The sequence below is a fragment of the Erythrolamprus reginae genome, chromosome 9 (assembly GCF_031021105.1).
Source record: "Erythrolamprus reginae isolate rEryReg1 chromosome 9, rEryReg1.hap1, whole genome shotgun sequence".
Classification (NCBI taxonomy): Eukaryota; Metazoa; Chordata; class Lepidosauria; order Squamata; family Dipsadidae; genus Erythrolamprus; species Erythrolamprus reginae.
The window spans coordinates 47288320-47309455 of record NC_091958.1 but is presented as its reverse complement, the minus strand read 5'-3'; the positions used below and the strand labels follow the sequence as shown (position 1 = coordinate 47309455).

At 43.1% G+C, this 21136-nt stretch overlaps 1 protein-coding gene across 2 annotated transcripts in view; it reads left to right on the top strand.

The window, feature by feature from the left end:
* Positions 1-21136, top strand: part of SNX29 (sorting nexin 29) — a 213071-nt gene that overhangs the window by 149833 nt on the left and 42102 nt on the right. Inside the window, exon 20 of one of the 2 annotated variants that reach the window (XR_011559849.1) lies at positions 13137-13283. The exons of the other annotated variant lie outside the window; for it this stretch is intronic. The gene's annotated coding sequence lies outside the window, so the exon portion shown is untranslated. The remainder of the gene's footprint in view (positions 1-13136; positions 13284-21136) is intronic. 2 annotated transcript variants of the gene reach the window in all.

Genomic DNA, 21136 nt, shown 5'->3' with positions numbered 1-21136 from the left:
TAAACCAAGCCCTCTTTTGGTATAGCCAAGAGCACTCGTCTCCAAACAAACTGGTAATTGGTACAAGTCCCTTATCAGTTCTGTGATACTTAGCTTGCAGCTGTGAGGCAATTCACAGTCCTTCTTCTTTCACAAAGTGAAACACACTTTGCTCTGGTTTAGTTTCAAAGCGGGGGGAAATCAGCACACAAAAGGTCAAAGTCAGTAAAGCAGTCACAAAACACAACGATCAGATAATCCTCCACAATGGCCAAACCCACAGGCTGCTCTTTATAGCAGCCTCACTAATGACCACAGTGCCACCCAACCACAGGTGGCCTCGTTTTCTTTGGTAATAATCTCTCAGTTGTTGCTGACTATGCATCGCTCTCCCCATGCGTGGCTGTATCATTAACTCTGGTTCTGAATCCAAGGAGGAGCTAGATAATTGATCTCCTTCTGAACTGTCTGCCACACTCTCCTCCTCCCTGTCACTCCTGTCTTCTTGGTCAGAGGAGCCTTCATCAGCAGATTCCACCGGGGGCAAAACAGGCCTGCAGCATGTGGATGTCTCCCCCACATCCACAGTCCTTGGGGCAGGAGCTGGGCCAGAGCTAACCACAACAGCTGCTACCCAGAGAGTCCTCACAAACGTTCAGTTTAGCGACTGTTCGAAGTTTCAACAGCATTGAAATGAGTGACAGGAGGCTGCTTTTCTGGGGAAAGAGGAGGAATATAATCTGGAGCTCTATGAGGTTTGTTGTTTGGTTAGATACAGATGTTTCATTACCAAACAAAGGAAGATTATCAGTGCTTCAGGGAGGAGGGTTTGTTTCCTGTTTATATTTATTTATTTATTTATTTATTCATTCATTCATTCATTATTTTATTTTATTTTATTTAATTTATTTATTTATTTATTTTTATTATTTTTTTATTATTTTATTATTTTTTTATTTTATTGATTGATTGATTGATTGATTGATTGATTGGATTTGTATGCCGCCCCTCTCCCTGGACTCGGGGCGGCGAACAACAGTGATAAAAACAGCATGTAACAATCCAATACTAAAACAACTCAAAAACCCTTATTTATAAAACCAAACATACATACAAACATACCATGCATAAATTGTAGAGGCCTAGGGGGAAAGAATATCTCAGTTCCCCCATGCCTGATGGCAAAGGTGGGTTTTAAGGAGCTTACGAAAGGCGAGGAGGGTGGGGGCAATTCTAATCTCTGGGGGGAGCTGGTTCCAGAGGGCCGGGGCCGCCACAGAGAAGGTACAGTGGTACCTCTACCTAAGAATGCCTCTACTTAAGAACTTTTCTAGATAAGAACCGGGTGTTCAAGATTTTTTTGCCTCTTCTTAAGAACCATTTTCTACTCAAGAACCCGAGCCTGGAAAAATTTCCCAGGAAATTTGAGAGCGGCACAAAGGCCTGGCCAGTTTCCTGCCATTCCCCCTTTAATCCCAGCCATCTCGGGCTTTTCTGGGCTGCCAGAGGAGCCTTTCGGTGGCATTTAAGGAGGCTTTGGCAATCCAGAGCAAACAGCATTTTCCTTTCTCTGGGCGCTTGGAGAGGGAATAAAACTCAACCAGCACCCAGAGAAAAGAAACGCTCCCTTCGCTCTGGGCAGCGACTGTCTTCCTCCTCTTCTTCCTCTTCCTCCTCCCACCCAAATTCCAAGCTTTTATTTCTTTCCTAATGGGTTTGCATGCATTATTTACTTTCACATTGATTCCTACGGGAAAAATTCCTTCTATTTACAAATTTTTCTACTTAAGAAACTGGTCAAGGAATGTTGTGGTTAGCTCTGGCCCAGCTCCTGCCCCAAGGACTGTGGATGTGGGGGAGACATCCACATGCTGCAGGCTTGTTTTGACCCTGGTGGAATCTGATGATGAAGGCTCCTCTGACCAAGAAGACAGGAGTGACAGGGAGGAGGAGAGTGTGGCAGACAGCTCAGAAGGAGATCAATTATCTAGCTCCTCCTTGGATTCGGAACAAGAGTTAATGATACAGCCACGCATGCGGAGAGTGATGCATAGGCAACAACAACTGAGAGATTATTATCAAAGAAAACGAGGCCACCTGTGGTTGGGTGGGGCTGTGGTAATTAGTGAGGCTGCTATAAATAGCAGCCTGTGGGTTTGGCCATTGTGGAGGATTATCTGATCATTGTGTTTCATGACTGCTTTGCTGACTTGGACTTTTTGTGTGCTGATTTTTCCCCGCTTTGAAACTAAACCAGAGCAAAGTGTGTTTCACTTTGTGAAAGAAGAAGGACTGTGAATTGCCTCACAGCTGCAAGCTAAGTATCACAGAACTGATAAGGGATTTGTACAAATTACCAGTTTGTTTGGAGACGAGTGCTCTTGGCTATACCAAAAGAGGGCTTGGTTTAGGTGAATTTTCATTATAAAGAACATTGTTTTGAATTTTCAAACGTGTGTGTGTCTGAAATTTGTACCTGTGAATTTTTGGGAGGAGTCTACCAGAGAGCCCGACAGAACACGGAACGAATTAAGTTTGTAAGTAGAGGTACCACTGTATATACATATTTATAAACAGCAAAGTCCCCTGCGTCCATTGTAATATCACTGCCATATTTTAGGCATGTTTAAAATATTTTTCACTGTTTGTTGTGTTTTTTTCATTTTAAAACGAACTGGAGCTGCATCGCCAGGGAAACCCTACATTTTCAATAAATAAAGCTTAGATGTTAAGCAAATACTTTCAGGAGGCATTTCCTTAATAAAGCTGCTGAGTACTCAACCATGTACAGCATTAGCGGTATTTTATGTCTCTGGTTTAGCAGCCCCGAGATGTAATAGCTTTGAGCTGCTTTTTCCCCACATGCTAAGAATATATTCAGATATGCAACACAGGGCATTGTTCTAACCGGCTGTTCTTCTCCTCCGAACATCAGCTCATGGCAATGCACTATGCGCAAATATCCACAACCAGATTCTGAACGGCAGGGCTGATAAATTCATCTAAATAGCGATAGCACTTAGACTTATACAGTGGTACCTCTAGTTACGAGCTTAATTCGTTCCGTGACCAGGTTCTTAAGTAGAAATGTTTGCAAGAAGAAGCAATTTCCCCCCATAGGAATCAATGTAAAAGCAAATAATGCCTGTGATTGGGAAAACCAGAGGGAGGGTGGAGGCCCTGTTTCCTCCCAGGAGATTCCTAGAGAGGCTCCAAGAGGCTTCTCCATGCCTTTTCCGGCCCTGTTTCCTCCCAGGAGATTCCTAGAGAGGTCCCACGGAGGCTTCTCGCCGCCTTTTGTGGCCCTGTTTCCTCCCAGGAGATTCCTAGAGAGGTCCCACAGAGTCTTCTCCCTCTCTTTTGTGGCCCTGATTCCTCCCAGGAGATTCCTAGAAGAGGCCCCACGGAGGCTTCTCCACGCCTTTTCCAGCCCTGTTTCCTCCCAGGAGATTCCAAGAGAGGTTCCAAGAGGCTTCTCCGCGCCTTTTCTGGCCCTGTTTCCTCCCAGGAGAGTCCTAGAGAGGCCCCACGGAGGCTTCTCCCTCCCTTTTCTGGCCCTGTTTCCTCCCAGGAGATTCCTAGAGAGGCCCCACAGACGCTTCTCCCTCCCTTTTCCGGCCCTGTTTCCTCCCAGGAGATTTCTAGAGAGGCCCCACGGAGTCTTCTCCCTCCCTTTTCCGGTCCTGTTCCCTCCCAGGAGATTCCTAGAGAGGCCCCACGGAGGCTTCTCCCTGCCATTTCCGGTTACAGTCTCGGAGGCTCGGGTTTGTAAGTGGAAAATGATTCTTGAGAAGAGGCAAAAAAACCCTTCAACACCAGTTTCTTATCTAGAAAAATTCATAAATAGAGGTGTTCTTAGGTAGAGGTACCACTGTATACCTTCTCTTACCTTCCGTAAAAGAATCATCTGTGCTGCCAGGCTTGGGGGCAATTAGACTCTAGCCCCCTGGCCGCGAGTGTAGGTATGTTTTGCTCTTCAAATGGGAATGAGTGGTTTTAAATGTTATTAGGGTTTTTAAAGAAATTTCAGCTAAATTAATTGGATTTTTAGATATGTATATTGTATATTGTGTTTGATACTTTGCGAGCCACCCCCGAGTCCTCAGAGAGGGGCGGCGTATAAATCTAATCAATCATAGAAACATAGAAGATTGACGGCAAAAAAAAAAGACCTTATGGTCCATCTAGTCTGCCCTTTTACTATTTCCTGTATTTTGTCTTAGAATGGGTATATGTTTATCCCAGGCATGTTTAAATTCAGTTCCTGTGGATTTACCAACCACGTCTGCTGAAAGTTTGTTCCAAGCATCTACTAATATTTCAGTGAAATAATATTTTCTCACGTTGCTTCTGATCTTTACCCCAACTAACCTCAGATTGGGCCCCCTTGTTCTTGTATTCACTTTCCTATTAAAAACACTTCCCTCCTGAACCTTATTTAACCCTTTCACATATTTAAATGTTTCCATCACGTCCCCCCTTTTCCTTCTGTCCTCCAGACTCTACAGATTGAGTTCATGAAGTCTTTCCTGATACGTTTTATGCTTAAGACCTTCCACCATCTTTGTAGCCCGTCTTTGGACCTGTTCAATTTTATCAATATCTTTTTGTAGGTCTCCAGACCTGAACACAGTATTCCAAATGTGGAATCTCACCAGCGCTCTATACAACGGGATCACAATCTCCCTCTTCCTGCTTGTTATACCTCTAGCTATGCAGCCATGCATTCTACTCGCTTTCCCTTCCGCCTGACTGCACTGTTCACCCATTTAGAGTTACGGACAGAGTCTTAACAGGAAATGTTACCTTGTGAAAACAGGGAGGTATTATTTGCATACAGATGTCAGTTCTTTCCATGGATGCAATTTCCCAACACCTTGCATTCAATGTAATGATAATGGACTGTTATTTTCCCTCCTTCTCCTCCCTCTAAAGCAGTGATTTTCAACCTTTTTTGAGCCATGGCACATTTTTTACATTTACAAAATCCTGGGGCACACCACCAACCAAAATGACACTCTAAGACACTCTCCTCTCTTTTTCCATCCCTGTCTCCTCCCCCCCTTGTGTGTGTGTGTGTGTGTGTGTATACACACTCTTGAACCATTTCCAAAAAGAGGTGAGGGTTGGGTTTTTTCTCTCTCTTAATCTTTGGGTGCTTTTTATCATATGCTTTAAATCAAGAGTCACTTCTCTCTCTCTCTCTTTTGTTTCTCTCTCTTTCCTCTCATTCTCTGTCTCAATCATTTTCTCATTTCTCTTTTTTTCCTCCCCTTTTTGCTCATTTCTCTCTCTCTCCCTTCCTCTCCTTTTCTCTCTCTCTCTTGCTTTCTTTCTCTTTCTCTCTCTCTCTTGCTTTCTTTCTCTCTCACTCTTGCTTTCTCTTTCTCTTTTCTATCTCTCTTGCTTTCTCTCTCTAACTCTCTTTCTTTCTTTCTCTCTTGCTTTCTTTTTCTCTCTTTCTCTCTCTCTTTCTTTCTTTCTCTCTCTGTCTCTCTCTCGTGCTTTCTTTCTCTCTCTTTCTCTCTCTCTTGTTTTCTTTCTCTCTCTCTTGCTTTCTTTCTCTCTCACTCTTGCTTTCTCTTTCTCTTTTCTTTCTCTCTTGCTTTCTCTCTCTAACTTTCTTTCTCTCTTGCTTTCTTTTTTTCTCTCTCTCTCTCTCTCTTGCTTTCTTTCTCTCTCTCTCTCTCTTGCTTTCTTTCTCTCTCACTCTTGCTTTCTCTTTCTCTTTTCTTTCTCTCTTGCTTTCTCTCTCTAACTCTCTTTCTCTCTCTCTTGCTTTCTTTTTCTCTCTTTCTCTCTCTCTTGCTTTCTTTTTCTTTCTTTCTCTCTCTCTCTCTCTCTTTCTTTCTTTCTTTCTCTCTCTCTCACTCTCTCTCTCAGCAAAAAGTTGCGAGACCGGAACCTGAGTTTCCTTCTTCGCGGCACACCTGACTATGTCTCGCGGCACACTAGTTTGCCACGGCACACTGGTTAAAAAACACTTCTCTAAAGGAAGATCAGTTCTGAAAAGGAGAGGCCAAGGTTTGATATTTCAACAGGCAGCTCGTTCCAATTTGAATCTGGATGTTCTTATTCAGGAAGAACAAAGCCCGGATAAGGACCCTTCCGACTCAAATACCGTTGTTGTATTTGTGTTTAGTTTTTTCCTTGGCCGTTGCAATTCAATGGCCCCGATATGAATCATCCTTTCTCCGTTTCTTTGTCTGGGAGGACAAACCATCTGCAATCGTCACAGGTCAAAAGCGGTAACAATTGTGAACAGGGTTTTGTATTGGCAGTTCTGTGTTAGCAAATAATTCAAAAGAAAAGGATTTAGGGGTAGTGATTTCTGACAGTCTCAAAATGGGTGAACAGTGCAGTCAGGCGGTAGGGAAAGCAAGCAGGATGCTTGGCTGCATAGCTAGAGGTATAACAAGTAGGAAGAGGGAGATTGTGATCCCGCTGTTTAGAGCGCTGGTGAGACCACATTTGGAATACTGTGTTCAGTTCTGGAGACCTCACCTACAAAAAGATATTGACAAAATTGAACGGGTCCAAAGACGGGCTACAAGAATGGTGGAAGGTCTTAAGCATAAAACGTATCAGGAAAGACTTCATGAACTCAATCTGTATAGCCTGGAGGACAGAAGGAAAAGGGGGACATGATCGAAACATTTAAATATATTAAAGGGTTAAATAAGGTTCAGGAGGGAAGTGTTTTTAATAGGAAAGTGAACACAAGAACAAGGGGACACAATTTGAAGTTAGTTGGGGGAAAGATCAAAAGCAACATGAGAAAATATTATTTTACTGAAAGAGTAGTAGATCCTTGGAACAAACTTCCAGAAGACGTGGTAGATAAATCCACAGTAACTGAATTTAAACATGCCTGGGATAAACATAGATCCATCCTAAGATAAAAATACAGGAAATTGTATAAGGGCAGAATAGATGGACCATGAGGTCTTTTTCTGCCATCAGACTTCTATGTTTCTATGTTTCTATGTTTTTTTAAAAAAAAAAAATAGGAGAGGAAAAAAAACTCCCCCCCCCCCATTGCAAATTTCCCCAAGGTACCAGGTTAACAAAACTTTCCAAGCGTTAAATCTTTTTTCAAAGTGTACAAATCAATAGTTAAGGTTTGTGATTTATGAATGCATCTTTTGGTAAAGGAAAGGGAGCAATTATGAAGTTGTTGATTTATGGATGGGGGGGCTTTGCAATCTTTGATAATAACCAATTATTTTAATTGTTCTTCCTCGAATTTCTGCGCCCGTCTTTTTCCTTGATCGCTTGGAAATCGATCAAGGGAGAGTAAGTAAAAATAATAATAATAATATCGGCGGCTTCCAAAGGAAGAAATGTAGAACTCCGTCGCACGAGTGCTGACAGTAGATTAAGGCACTTGAGAGACCGATTCTGCAAAAACGTTCTGCAGATCGATGGTGAAATAATGAAATGAAATTACACCACTTATATTGGTGTACTATCTATTGTAAGGAATATCCTTCTGGATTCAGTTCCAAGTGGGGAAAAAGACACTGGATCCATGGAAGTGGCTTGGAAAGAAATTAAGAAAGCACCAGAATTCTTTTTATAAGGCATTTCAAATAAAAAATACAAAAAAGACATATATTATTGGAAAGAAGGTTTAATGGAGGACCAGGAACGCATGGCATGAGCTCCTGAAAAGAAAAAATAGAAACATAGAAGACTGACGGCAGAAAAAGACCTCATGGTCCATCTAGTCTGCCCTTATACTATTTCCTGTATTTTATCTTACAATGGATATATGTTTATCCCAGGCACGTTTAAATTCAGTTACTGTGGATTTGCCAACCACGTCTGCTGGAAGTTTGTTCCAAGGATCTACTACTCTTTCAGTGAAATAATATTTCCTCACGTTGCTTTTGATCTTTCCCCCAACTAACTTCAGATTGTGTCCCCTTGTTCTTGTGTTTACTTTCCTATTAAAAACACTTCCCTCCTGAACCTTATTTAACCCTTTAACATATTTAAATGTTTTGATCATGTCCCCTCTTTTCCTTCTGTCCTCCAGACTATACAGATGGAGTTCATTAAATCTTTCCTGATACGTTTTATGCTTAAGACCTTCCACCATTCTTGTAGCCCATCTTTGGACCCGCTCAATTTTGTCAATATCTTTTTGTAGGTGAGGTCTCCAGAACTGAACACACTATTCCAAATGTGGTCTCACCAGCGCTCTATATAAGGGGATCACAATCTCCCTCTTCCTGCTTGTTATACCTCTAGCTATGCAGCCAAGCATCCTACTTGCTTTCCCTACCACCCGACCACACTGCTCACCCATTTTGAGACTATCAGAAATCACTACCCTTAAATCCTTCTCTTATTATTTATTATTATTATTATTATTTATTGGATTTGTATGCCGCCCCTCTCCGCAGACTTTTATTTTTATTTTATGACCTTTATTTGTTCATCTGAGCAGCTCTCCCCCTATGTTTCGGCTTGAAATGCCCTTCTGAGCATGTGCGGAGATAGAATTGCGCAGTGGGACTCGTGCGTGAGTGCCGGTAGCAAGCGCGCACACGTGAAACATCGCAACCCACGCCGTTAGCAAAAGTTAAGTGGAACCCCTCCTGCTGGCCTGTATGCAGTGAAGGGCTACCAAATTTTTTACTACCCCACTGTGGGCGTGGCCTATGCATTTTCTTCCAAGATCTTTCAGTGCAAATTGGGTGCTCTGGGGAGGAGCTCCATTTTCGCTACCCCACTGTTCGCCCCTGTGTGGGCAGTCTGCTCCGGACGTCAGCACGAATGTGATATGAACGTGCATAGTTGAATGGTTTTATGAAATGAGTTTTTGAACTAGTTTTTATAATTGGGCTTTAGAACTATTTTTGTATTGTTTTTTTTTAATATGCTGTAAGTCACCCTGAGTTTTTGGAAAAAGAGAGAGAGAAAGAAAGAAAAGAAAGAGGGAGAGAGGGAAAGAAAGAAAGAAAGGAAAGAAGGGGGAGGGAAAGAAAGAAAGAAAGAAAAAGAAAGAAAGGGGAGGGAAAGAAAGGAAAGAAGGGGGAGGGAAAGAAAGAAAGAAGGGGGAAAGAAAGAAAGACAGGGAGAGAGGGAAAGAAAGAAAGAAAGAAAGGAAAGAAAGGGGAGGGAAAGAAAGAAAGAAGGGGGAGGGAAAGAAAGAAAGAAAGAAAGAAAGAATCTGTAGTAGTTGGGTGGTCCATTCACCATGAGAAGCTTAGCGAATCAACTCTGTTGGAATTTCGGCAGGCAACACAGGGAAATAATTCCATGGTAGGAGTTGATGGCCAAGTCAAGTCCTTAGTTTCCCTCCAATTATATTTCTTCTGGCTAATAACATTGCAAATGAGAAGTCTCTGTGTTTGCACGTTGACCTTTTCATTCCATAATATGCAAGATTAGTTACATGCTCTGAGTTAAAGGTAAAATTCAGCTTTAATTTTAAGATACACTTTTGACATTTTTCACCCAAAGGGCATGACGAATTAAGCCACGCATATGCCAAAAAGAAAAACCCTGCTTAATTTTACAGATTAACAGAGTTGGAAGGGATCTTGCAGGTCATCTAGTCCAACCCCCTGCCCAAATCAGGAGACCCTACACCATCTCTTGTTGGAAGCTCCCACAACTTCCGAAGGCAACTTCTGTTCCATCGCTTGATTGTTTTCACTGTCAGAAAGCTTCTCCTTATTTCCAGGATGAATCTCTCCTGGGTCAGTTTCCATCCATTATTCCTTGTCTGGCCTTTGGTTGCCTTGGAAAATAGCTTGACCCTTCCTCTCTGTGGCAGCCCCTCAAATATTAGAACACTGTGATCCTTAGTTCTAAGTTGTCTCTCTCCTTGTTTAGTTTCCACCCATTGCTTCTTGTTCAACCTTCAGCTACTTTGGAGAATAGTTTGACTCCCTCTTCTTTGTGGCAGCCCCTGAGATATTGGAACACTGCTATTATGTCTCCCCTGGTCCTTCTCTTCACTAGGTTTGCCATGCCCAGTTCCTGCAACTATTCTTCATATGTGGGTTCTATCTCCCAAGGACGATTGGGTGGCTGTGGGTTCTGCCTCCCAAGGACAATTCCATCTCTCCATCCATCACCCTGGGGGGGGGAATTATTGACCCCCTCGGAGAGGGTCCGCACAACTTGGGTGTCCTCCTCGACCCACAGCTCACATTAGAGAAACATCTTTCAGCTGTGGCGAGGGGGGCGTTTGCCCAGGTTCGCCTGGTGCACCAGTTGCGGCCCTATTTGGACCGGGAGTCACTGATCACAGTCACTCATGCCCTCATCACCTCGAGGCTCGACTACTGTAATGCTCTCTACATGGGGCTACCTTTGAAAAGTATTCGGAAACTTCAGATCGTGCAGAATGCAGCTGCGAGAGCAAACATGGGCTTTCCCAAGATATGCCCATGTTACACCAACACTCCGCAGTCTACATTAGTTGCCGATCAATTTCCGTTCACAATTCAAAGTGTTGGTTATGACCTATAAAGCCCTTCATAGCATCGGACCAGAATAGCTCCGGGACCACCTTCTGCCGCATGAATCCCAGCAACCAGTTAGGTCCCACAGAGTTGGCCTTCTCCGGGTCCCGTCAACTAAACAATGTCATTTGGCGGGACCCAGGAGAAGAGCCTTCTCTGTGGCGGCCCCAACCCTCTGGAACCAGCTCCCCCCAGAGATTAGAGCTGCCCCCACCCTCCTTGCCTTTCGCAAGCTCCTTAAAACCCACCTATGTCGTCAGGCATGGGGGAATTGAAAATTTTTCCCTTCCCCCTAGGCTTATAGAATTTATACATGGTATGCTTGTTTGTATGATTGGTCTCTTAAATTGGTTTTTTTTACTTATTTACTAATTATTACTTTTTAATATTAGATTTGTTACATTGTTTTCTTTATTGTTGTTAGCCGGCCCGAGTCTTCGGAGAGGGGCGGCATACAAATCTAATCAATCAATCAATCAATAAAATGTTTTAACCTCCAGTCCCCTAATCATCTTGGTTGCTCTTCTCTGCACTATTTCTAGAGTCTCAATCTCTTTTTTATAATATGGCGACCAAAACTAAATGCAATATTCTAAGTGTGGTCTTACTAAGGCTTTATAGAGTGGTATCATTACCTCCTTTGATCTTGATTGTATCTCTCCGTTGTTCTGCCTGGGTGCCCCCAGACCTCAACACCAACTGGAAAAAGCAGCCAGACACGCTGGTAAAAGCAAAAGCACTTTATAGTTTGAAAAATAAACACAGAGAAAAACCTGTTCTTCCCAACAGGCAGGCTATGAGACTTCACAGCAAAGTCCTGACGGCCAGACAATACAGCAGACTTCTTGCTGGCACACACACCACTGTAGAGAATAAAACCCACACCTTTCCCCCCCAAGGTTTCAGTATTCAAAGTCACAAACCAGAATTCCAAGATGCCAAAGATCACAGCCAGGTCCCAGGACTCCCAAAGATAATACTCCACAAGCCAGGAAGGGTGGGTCTGCCTTTTCAGCCTTTCCAGAGAGCACCACACACAAACCCAGCTGTTGCCTCTTTAGTGCTGAAAGTACCTGGCTAATTGTCCCCTTCGTTGTGTTGCTCTTCTCTGCCGGAGATCTATGATTGCTTGTGCATTTTCATCTAAGGAATCCAGGCTGCTTGCTGGGGAGAGCTCCCTCTCGGGGGACTCTGGCTGTCCTCCCTCTCCCTCAGCCTGAGATTCCTCCTCCCCGTCTGCCTGAACCTCCTGTTCCTCATCCTCCCCCTCTGAGCAGGAAGCTGGCAGAGGATCAGCCGTTCCCTGAGGGGCCTCAGACGGAATCACAACATCCGTTAATGCAATTTAGGATTGCATTGGCTTTTTTTTGGCTGCCGCTAGTTCATATTGAGCTGATTCATCTCAAAGTCACAGCTATTTTATTTATTACTTTTATTTGTTTGTTTTGTCAAGTACGTATTGGTGGTATACAAAGATATAACAATATTTATATACATGATACTAGTAAAAGAGAAACATTAGGACAGGGGACGGAAGGCATGCTGGTGCACTTATGCAGGCCCCTTACTGACCTCTTAGGAATCAGGAGAGGTCAACAGTGGATAGTCTAAGGGTAAAGTTTTGGGAGTTAGGTGAGGATACTACAGAGTCAGGTAGTGAGTTCCATGCATCAACTACTCAGTTACTAAAGTCGTATTTCCTGCAGTCGAGTTTAGAACGGTTTACTTTAAGTTTGTACCTGTTGTGTGCTCCTGTGTGGTTGTGGTTGAAGCTGAAGTAGTCGTTGACAGGAAGGACGTTGTAGCAGAGGATTCTATGTGATATTATTATTATTATATAAGTACAACACAGCAAACTAGATCACTATGCTGGATTTCGTATTTCATCACCAGTCGGGTGCTTTCCAAGCACCTAGGACTGCGTGATGTAGCGGCGAATTATTATTATTATTATTATTATTATTATTATTATTATTAATTAGATTTGAATGCCGCCCCTTTCCGCAGACTCGGGGCGGCTTACAGCAGTGATAAAACAATATACAATAGCAAATCTAATACAGAGATACCTCGTCTTACAAACGCCTCGTCATACAAACTTTTCGAGATACAAACCCGGGGTTTAAGATTTTTTTGCCTCTTCTTACAAACTATTTTCACCTTACAAACCCACCCCGCCTCTGGGATGCCCCGCCTCCAGACCTCCGTTGCCAGTGAAGCACCCGTTTTTGTGCTGCTGGGATTCCCCTGAGGCTCCCTTCCATGGGAAACCCCACCTCAGGACTTCCATGTTTTTATGATGCTGCAGGGGAATCCCAGCAGCGCAAAAACAGGTGCTTCGTTGGCAACGGAAGTCCAGTCCGGAGGTGGGGTTTCCCATGGAGGGGAGCCTCAGGGGAATCCCAGCAGCGCAAAAATGGGCGCTTCGGCTGGCAAAAGGGGTGAATTTTGGGCTTGCACACATTAATCGCTTTTCCATTGATTCCTATGGAAAACGTTGTTTCGTCTTACAAACTTTTCACCTTAAGAACCTTGTCCCGGAACCAATTAAGTTTGTAAGACAAGGTATCACTGTATTAAAGTCTAAAGTATAACAATCATATATATATATATATCAATCAATCACATACAATCATATGACTGATAGTCTATATTTTCCTCCTCCTCTGCTAGTGATATATTCCATCTAATTTGGTTCCTCTGGACTTTCTCCTGCTCCCCCCCCTCCCAAGGACATGCAGAATCCTCAAGGAAACGGATGGAGTTTCAGATCGAACCTTGAGCAAAGCAGGCTGCAGAAGGGGGGGGGGATCCCATTGGGTAAAGTATTTATAGCCTTGCTAAAAATGACCCGAGAGAACATTGCCTTGGTCAATTCTTTGTGGTTACCTGAGAAGGTGAAGACAGAGAAGGATGTTTGCAGAGGGCAAACTGAAATAAGCGTTGAAGCTCCAACTGAACAAAAAAGACTGGAACGGGGAATTCCTGTGTAATTCTGTGACTTTTTAAAAAAGAATATCAAAAGAGTTTGGTGACCCTTGTGACTTTGGGGTCATTCATTCTCTCTCAACCCAAGTGAGCTTATAGGCTTCCTTTTGGAAGGAAAACAGGAGAAGGAAGCTGTTTTGGATATGTTTGCTATCTTGAGTTGTTTGTAAAGTAATAAAGGCAGGATACAGATAATAGATAGATGATAGATAGATAGATAGAGAGCAATAGCACTTAGACATATATATGCTATTTCACAGTGCTTTACAGCCTTCTTTAAGCAGTTTACAGAGTCAGCATCTTGCTCCCAACAATCTGGTGTCCTCATTTTACTGATCTTGGAAGAATGGAAGACTGAGACAAGATAGATAGATAGATAGATAGATAGATAGATAGATAGATAGATAGATAGATAGATAGATAGATAGATAGAGAGATAGATAGAGTGATAGATAGATAGAGAGATAGAGAGATAGATAATTAGATAGATAGATAGATAGATAGAGAGAGAGAGAGAGAGATAGAGAGAGAGAGATAGAGAGATTGATAGATTGATTGATAGATAGATAATTAGATAGTTAGATAGTTAGGTAGATAGGTAGGTAGGTAGCTAGGTAGGTAGCTAGGTAGGTAGCTAGGTAGGTGGGTAGGTAGGTAGGTAGATAGATAGATAGATAGTTAGATAGTTAGATAGATGATAGATAAATAGATAGTTAGATAGATAGATAGATAGTTAGTTAGATAGATGATAGATAGATAGATAGATAGATAGATATATAGATAGATAGATGATAGATAGATAGATAGATAGATAGATAGATAGATAGATAGATGAGAGAGAGAGAGAGATACAGTGGTACCTCTACCTAATAACGCTTATACTTACGAACTTTTCTAATTAAGAACCGGGTGTTCAATATTTTTTTGCCTCTTCTCAAGAACCATTTTCCACTACAAAACCGAGCCTCCGAAACTGTAACCGGAAAAGGCAGGGAGAAGCCTCCATGGCGCCTCTCTAGGAATCTCCTGGGAAGAAACAGGGCCAGAAAATGTGGGGAGAAGCCTCCGTGGGGCCTTTCTAGGAATCTCCTGGGAGGAAACAGGGCCGGAAAAGGTGGGGAGAAGCCTCCATGGGGCCTCTGAAGGAATCTCCTGGGAGGAAACGGCCTGAAAAGGCAGGGAGAAGCCTCCGTGGGGCCTCTCCAGGAATCTCCTGGGAGGAAACAGGGCCTCCACCCTCCCTGTGGTTTCCCCAATCGCACACATTATTTGCTTTTAAATTGATTCCTTTGGGAAAAATTGCTTCTTCTTACAAACTTTTCTACTTAAGAACCTGGTCACGGAACAAATTAAGTTGGTAAGTAGAGGTACCACTTTATTCTGCCTTTTAAAAATACCTTTTTAGCACCCTCTTAACTTCCAACCGTCATTGAACAAAAGTTTAATCTAAGTTGAAGACTACCTGTAACTCTGCCAAAACAAAACCATTGCTTTCTAAAATGGAATCCGCCCTGTCACGTTTCCTGTTAATATTTTGATCAATGTACTTAAAGCTCCCCAAATAGCGATTTCTCGCAAGATCATTAAATGGGCCTATAAAGGTTTCCTGTTCATTGAGCAGCCGTATCTCCTTGGGGAGTTTTTAAGCTGACAATAAGAAAAAACCTGCGCACGTTTGAACAATATTGTCTACCAATCCTTATTGGCCTCTTTGGAGCAATTAACAATTTGTTGCTTCGTACATTAGACTTCGTTGCTGTTGCTATTGAAATATGTACTTAAAATACGAGGCAGATTGTTGCATATGTCGCTGTTTATATATTTACACCCGTGTGTAGACCCAAACCTACCGTCCTCGGCTTAAGACCGGTTGTCCCAAAGGTTGTTTTTTCTTCTTCTTCTTCAAGAGGCAACTGGATTTTCTTTGTTTTTCCTTGAAGATATTTCACTTCTCATCCAAGAAGCTTCTTCAGCTCTGACTGAATGGTGGAGAATGGAAGGATTTATATTCCTTGCAGTCATCTCTCTCTCTCTCTCTCTCTCTCTCTCCCCCCTATCTATCTATCTATCTATCTATCTATCTATCTATCTATCTATCTATCTATCTATCTATCATCTATCTATCTATCTATCTATCTATCTATCTATCATCTATCTATCATCTATCTATCTATCATCTATCTATCTATCATCTATCTATCTATCTATCTATCTATCTATCTATCTATCATCTATCTATCTATCATCTATCTATCTATCTATCTGTCTATCATCTATCTATCTATCTATCTATCATCTATCTATCTATCTATCATCTATCTATCATCTATCTATCTATCATCTATCTATCTATCTATCTATCTATCATCTATCTATCTATCTATCATCTATCTATCTATCTATCATCTATCTATCTATCATCTATCTATCATCTATCTATCTATCTATCTATCTATCTATCTATCTATCTGTCTACCATCTATCTATCTACTATCTATCTATCTATCTATCTATCTATCTATCTATCTATCTATCTATCTACCATCTATCTATCTACTATCTATCTATCTATCTATCTATCTATCTTTCTATCTATCTATCTATCTATCTATCTATCTATCTACCACCTATCTATCTATCTATCTATCTATCTATCTATCTATCTTCCTATCTATCTATCTATCTATCTATCTATCTATCTATCTATCTATCTATCTACCATCTATCTATCTATCTATCTATCTATCTATCTATCTATCTATCTATCTATCTATCTACTATCTATCTATCTATCTATCTATCTATCTATCTATCTATCTACCATCTACCTACCATCTACCTATCTACCTATCTATCTACTGTCTGTCTGTCTGTCTGTCTGTCTATCTACCATCCATCCATCCATCCATCCATCCATATCTCTCTCTCTCTCTCTCTCTCTCTCTCTCTCTTTATTAGATTTGTATGCCGCCCCTCTCCGCAGACTCGGAGAGGGGCGGCATTCATTCATTCATTCATTCATTCATTCATTCATTCATTCATTCATTCATTCATTAGATTTATATGTCGTCTCTCTCCGGGGACTCGGGGAGGCTTACAGGATATATAGAGTCAGCCTTCTCCAAGTCCCGTCAACTAGACTGTGTCGCTTGGCGGGGCCTAGGGGAAGAGCCTTCTCTGTGGGGGCTATAGGCCTCTGGAACCAGATCCCCCTGGAGATTCACACTGCCCCTACCCTCCTCGCCTTCCACAACAGTTTGAAGACCCACTTGTGCCAATAGACCTCTGGACATTAGACATCAGCCCTTGCCGATGAAGGGAACGTATGTTTGTTTTTTAGAATGAGAAGGACTGTTTTTTTAAATAAATTGGGATTTTTAGATTAGTTAGTTTAGTTTTTTTAAATGGATTTAGGAGATTTTGTACTGTTTATGATGATGATGATGATGATGATGATGACGACTTTTTATGACTCGGGGCAGCTTACAACATATGAAATAACAATATATAACATCCTGAATCCAATTAATAACTAACAACCTAAAAACCCAAAGACCATAAAAACACTCAGACCCATTCAGTCCACTAACTCGCATAACTTTCGTTGGCCAGGGGCAGAAATCTAATAGCCCCAAGTTTGGCAGAATAATAATAATAATAATAATAATAATAATAATAATAATAATAATAAAATAATAATAATAATAATAATAATAATAATAATAATAATAATAATTTATTCGATTTGTATGCCGCCCCACTCCAAAGACTTGGGGCGGCTCACAACAATAAGTGAGTCTTGAGACTCTTACAGAAGGCAAGGAGGGTGGGGGCAGTACGAATCTCCCGGGGGGTGGGGGAAGAGCTGATTCCAGAGGGCTTCCACTGCTTCTGGTAGTTAGCACTCTTTTTGAAAGTCAATGAGGCTTCTTGGAAATGCTGAACTGCTAAAAGTATTGCAAACAGGCCTGCACTGGCTGCCGATCAGTTTCCGGTCACAATTCAAAGTGTTGGTTATGACCTTTAAAGCCATTCATGGCATTGGGCCAGAATACATCCGGAACCGCCTTCTACCGCACGAATCCCAGCGGCCGATAAGGTCCCACAGAGTTGGCCTTCTCCGGGTCCCGTCGACCAAACAATGTCGTTTGGCGGGCCCCAGGGGAAGAGCCTTCTCTGTGGTGGCCCCGGCCCTCTGGAATCAACTCCCCCCAGAGATTAGAACGGCCCCCACCCTCCTTGTCTTTCGCAAATTACTTAAGACCCACCTTTGTCGCCAGGCATGGGGGAGTTAAGTTATCCTTTCCCCCTAGGCTATTACAAGTTATGCATGGTATGTTTGTGTGTATGTTTGGTTTTTTTATAATAAGGGTTTTTTAGTTGTTTTTATTAATTGGATTGTTCATGTTGTTTACCACTGTTGTTAGCTGCCCCGAGTCTGCGGAGAGGGGCGGCATACAAATGCAATAAATAATAATAATAAAATATAAGGTAGTTATAAAGAGGTTTTCCAAGAGATAACTACACTGCTCAAAAAAATAAAGGGAACACTCAAACAACACATCCTAGATCCGAATGAATGAAATATTCTCATTGAATCCTTTGTTCTGTACAAAGTTGAATGTGCTGATAGCACGTGAAATTGATTGTCAATCAGGGTTGCTTCCTGAGTGGACAGTTTGATTTCACAGAAATTTGACTTACTTGGGAGTTATATTATGTTGTTTAAGTGTTCCCTTTATTTTTTTGAGCAGTATATGTTCTGTCTGGGTGCCCCCAGACGCCAACACCAACCAAAAAGAGTAGCCAGACACACTGGTAAAAAGCAAAGGCAGTTTATATAATTCAAAGCAAACACAGGTAACAAAAACTGTTCTTACAGACAGGAACACTATGAAGCTTCACAGAGGTTTCATGAAGGCCAGGCAATAAAACAGGATTCTTGCTGGCAAAAACAACGCTGGAGATAATAAAACCCACGCCTCCCCCAAGTCTTCCAGACTTCTAGGCCCCAAGCCAAGATCAGAGACGCCGAGAATCAAACCAAGTTCACAGGACTCCCAATTGATAACTCTCCACAAGACTGGAAGGGCGGGCCTGCCTTTTCAACCCTGCTGAGGAGAACCACACCCAAACCCAGCTGTTGCCAATTCAGGGATGGAAATACCTTTCTAATTGGCCCCGTCTTTGAGCTGCTCGTCGCTGCCTCATGTCTATTATAGCCTGTGCATCTTCATCCAATGAATCCAGGCTGCTACCGTGTTTCCCCGAAAGTAAGACAGTGTCTTACTTTCTTTTTACCCCCAAAAGCCCCACTACGTCTTACTTTCGGGGTATGTCTTACATTGGAAAAAAATTGAAAGGGTCGCGTTCCCGAAGGCATCTCCCCAGAGTCCAGAAGGGCAGCTGTGGGACAGGAGCCTCGTGAGTCCTTTTCCAAGTTCAACCTCAGGGCTCCAAGCGGCGTGCACGCGTGGAGCCACAGATGCGTGTCGGGGAAGCGTGTGTCTGGAGGGGAGGAGCCGCTCTGCACAGTTGGGCAGCCCCACCTGCCTGCCGGAAAGGAGGCGGGCGAAGGAGGGCGCAGCTCCGGCCGTTCGCCTCGGAGCTGGTCGGCCTCGCTAGCCGCTTGCAGCCGAGCCTCGGAAGGACTCGGTTGCTGGGACAAGCGCCTTCGCTGCAAGCCGCCGCCTGCTCGGCTCGCTTCGGACCAGCGCCGTCCTTCGCTTTGCCAAGTTGGGAAAGAGGCGGTGGCGCCACGGCGAGGCGAAGGCAAGGGGCGCACGGGGAGCTTGGAAGTGACGTCATCGGGCTCCCCCCGGCAATACCCCCGTGTTTCCCCGAAAGTAAGACATATGTCTTACTTTCGGGGTACGGCTTATATTAGCCGACCCCCCTGAAACCCCCGATACGTCTTACAATCGGGGGTGTCTTACTATCGGGGAAACAGGGTAGCTGGTGAGAGCCCCCCCCGGGGGTCCTCAGGCTGCTCTCCCTCCTCCTCTTCCTGACGTTCCTCTCCCCCGTCTGCCTGTTCCTCCCCCTCCTGTTCACTGTCCTCCTCCTCTGGGCATGGATCCGGCAGAGATCCAGCCGGTCCCTGAGGAGCCTCAGGCTGAATCACAACAGTATATATATAAAAAATTAAGGTCTGCTATAATGGCCCCTCCTTATTCCTGGATATTATAGGGAGGAAAAAGGAGAAATGCCAACTTGAGTCATAGTCTTCGCATCTTCTTGCTAAATTCCTATAAATCTTTAACGTCCCCCATGCCTGTTTTGCATGTCAGCCTAAATCCGTAGTGACATCCGTCTGTTCAAAGGAATTAGCAATCTCTCGCTTCCTAAAACCATTCCTCCCTTTGACCTGAAGAGAGAGTTTTCCCTTCTACTCCTCGAAATGTTAGCTCAGGGAAAAAAATAATAAGAATAATACATTTCCAAATGCGGATTAAAACTAGGTTCAGTGGCTGGGGAATTCTGGGAGTTGAAGTCCACGGTTCTTAAAAATTGCTGAGATGGAGGAACACTGCCATCCTCAATTAGGGAAGAGCCGGTGTGAGATTGTTTCCTCGGGCTTGTGGCGTTACCCAGGTTTTAAAACTTTATGCAACTATCACCGCCTCCGGCTAACTTCTACAAGGTTATCTGCGCAGCTTGCCAGCCAAAAGCCAACGCAGAGAGCCAGTTCTGCAAATTGTTTAAACATAAAACAAAAAAAACACCTTTCCTTAAGCTGGTCTACCAGCCCTTTCCCCCATCCTTGGGCTCCTTTCCAGAGATTTCTCGCTTCTAATCTGCTGTCAAACAGAGGGACTTAGGAACTAAATTGGAAGAGGCTCGTATGAATGGCGGTGTCCTAGTTTTCTGCCAATATAAGCGTAGCCCTTGGCTAGAGAGTGTGGTTCATTGTGGTTGTTGCTGTTTAAAAAAATAAATAAAGGTTGTTGCAAAAGTGGTTTTGAAAGGTGAGAACAGGGGTTGGTTCAGGAGAAACTTTTTCCAAATCAGCTCCGTTTCTTTCAGAGTTCTGTGCTGCATTTAGCCTCCTATACGTTCTACCGGCATGTCCCAACCGCCCGTAATTACACGGTATTTAGTCTAGAAAGACACACACCACACGATAGAAGGAAAACCCAAAGTCTTTATCAACAGAAAAACAGAAACAGCTCCCTTTTTAAATGTCAAAGGGATTTTCTGGTACACACAAGGCACAGGTTAAATGCAATCCAATTTCTCACCCAGTAACTGGGAAATTGAGACCAATTGTAAAGTCCAGAAAGTCCACACACAGTCTTGAACAGGGAAACAGCAAAAACCACGATCTTGACGAAACTATGAATCAGATAAACTGCCACAAGGCTAAACCAGCACGCTGCTCTTTTATGTATAGCACTAATTACAGTAGCCCCACCCAACCACAGGTGGCCTCACTTATCTCCTGTAATAATCCTTCAGTTGTTCTCTCCTATGCATCACTCTACGCATGTGTGGATCTGTCATAAGTTCTTGTTCAGAATTCAGGGATGATAAGGATGATTGATCTCCTTCTGGGCCGTCTGCCAAACTCCCCCCTTCCCTGCTACACACGCTTCCTTCGTCAGAAGATTCTATCGGGAGCAAAACAGACCTGTGGCATGTGGATGTTTCCCCCACATCCACCTCCACATTCCTTGGGGCAGGAG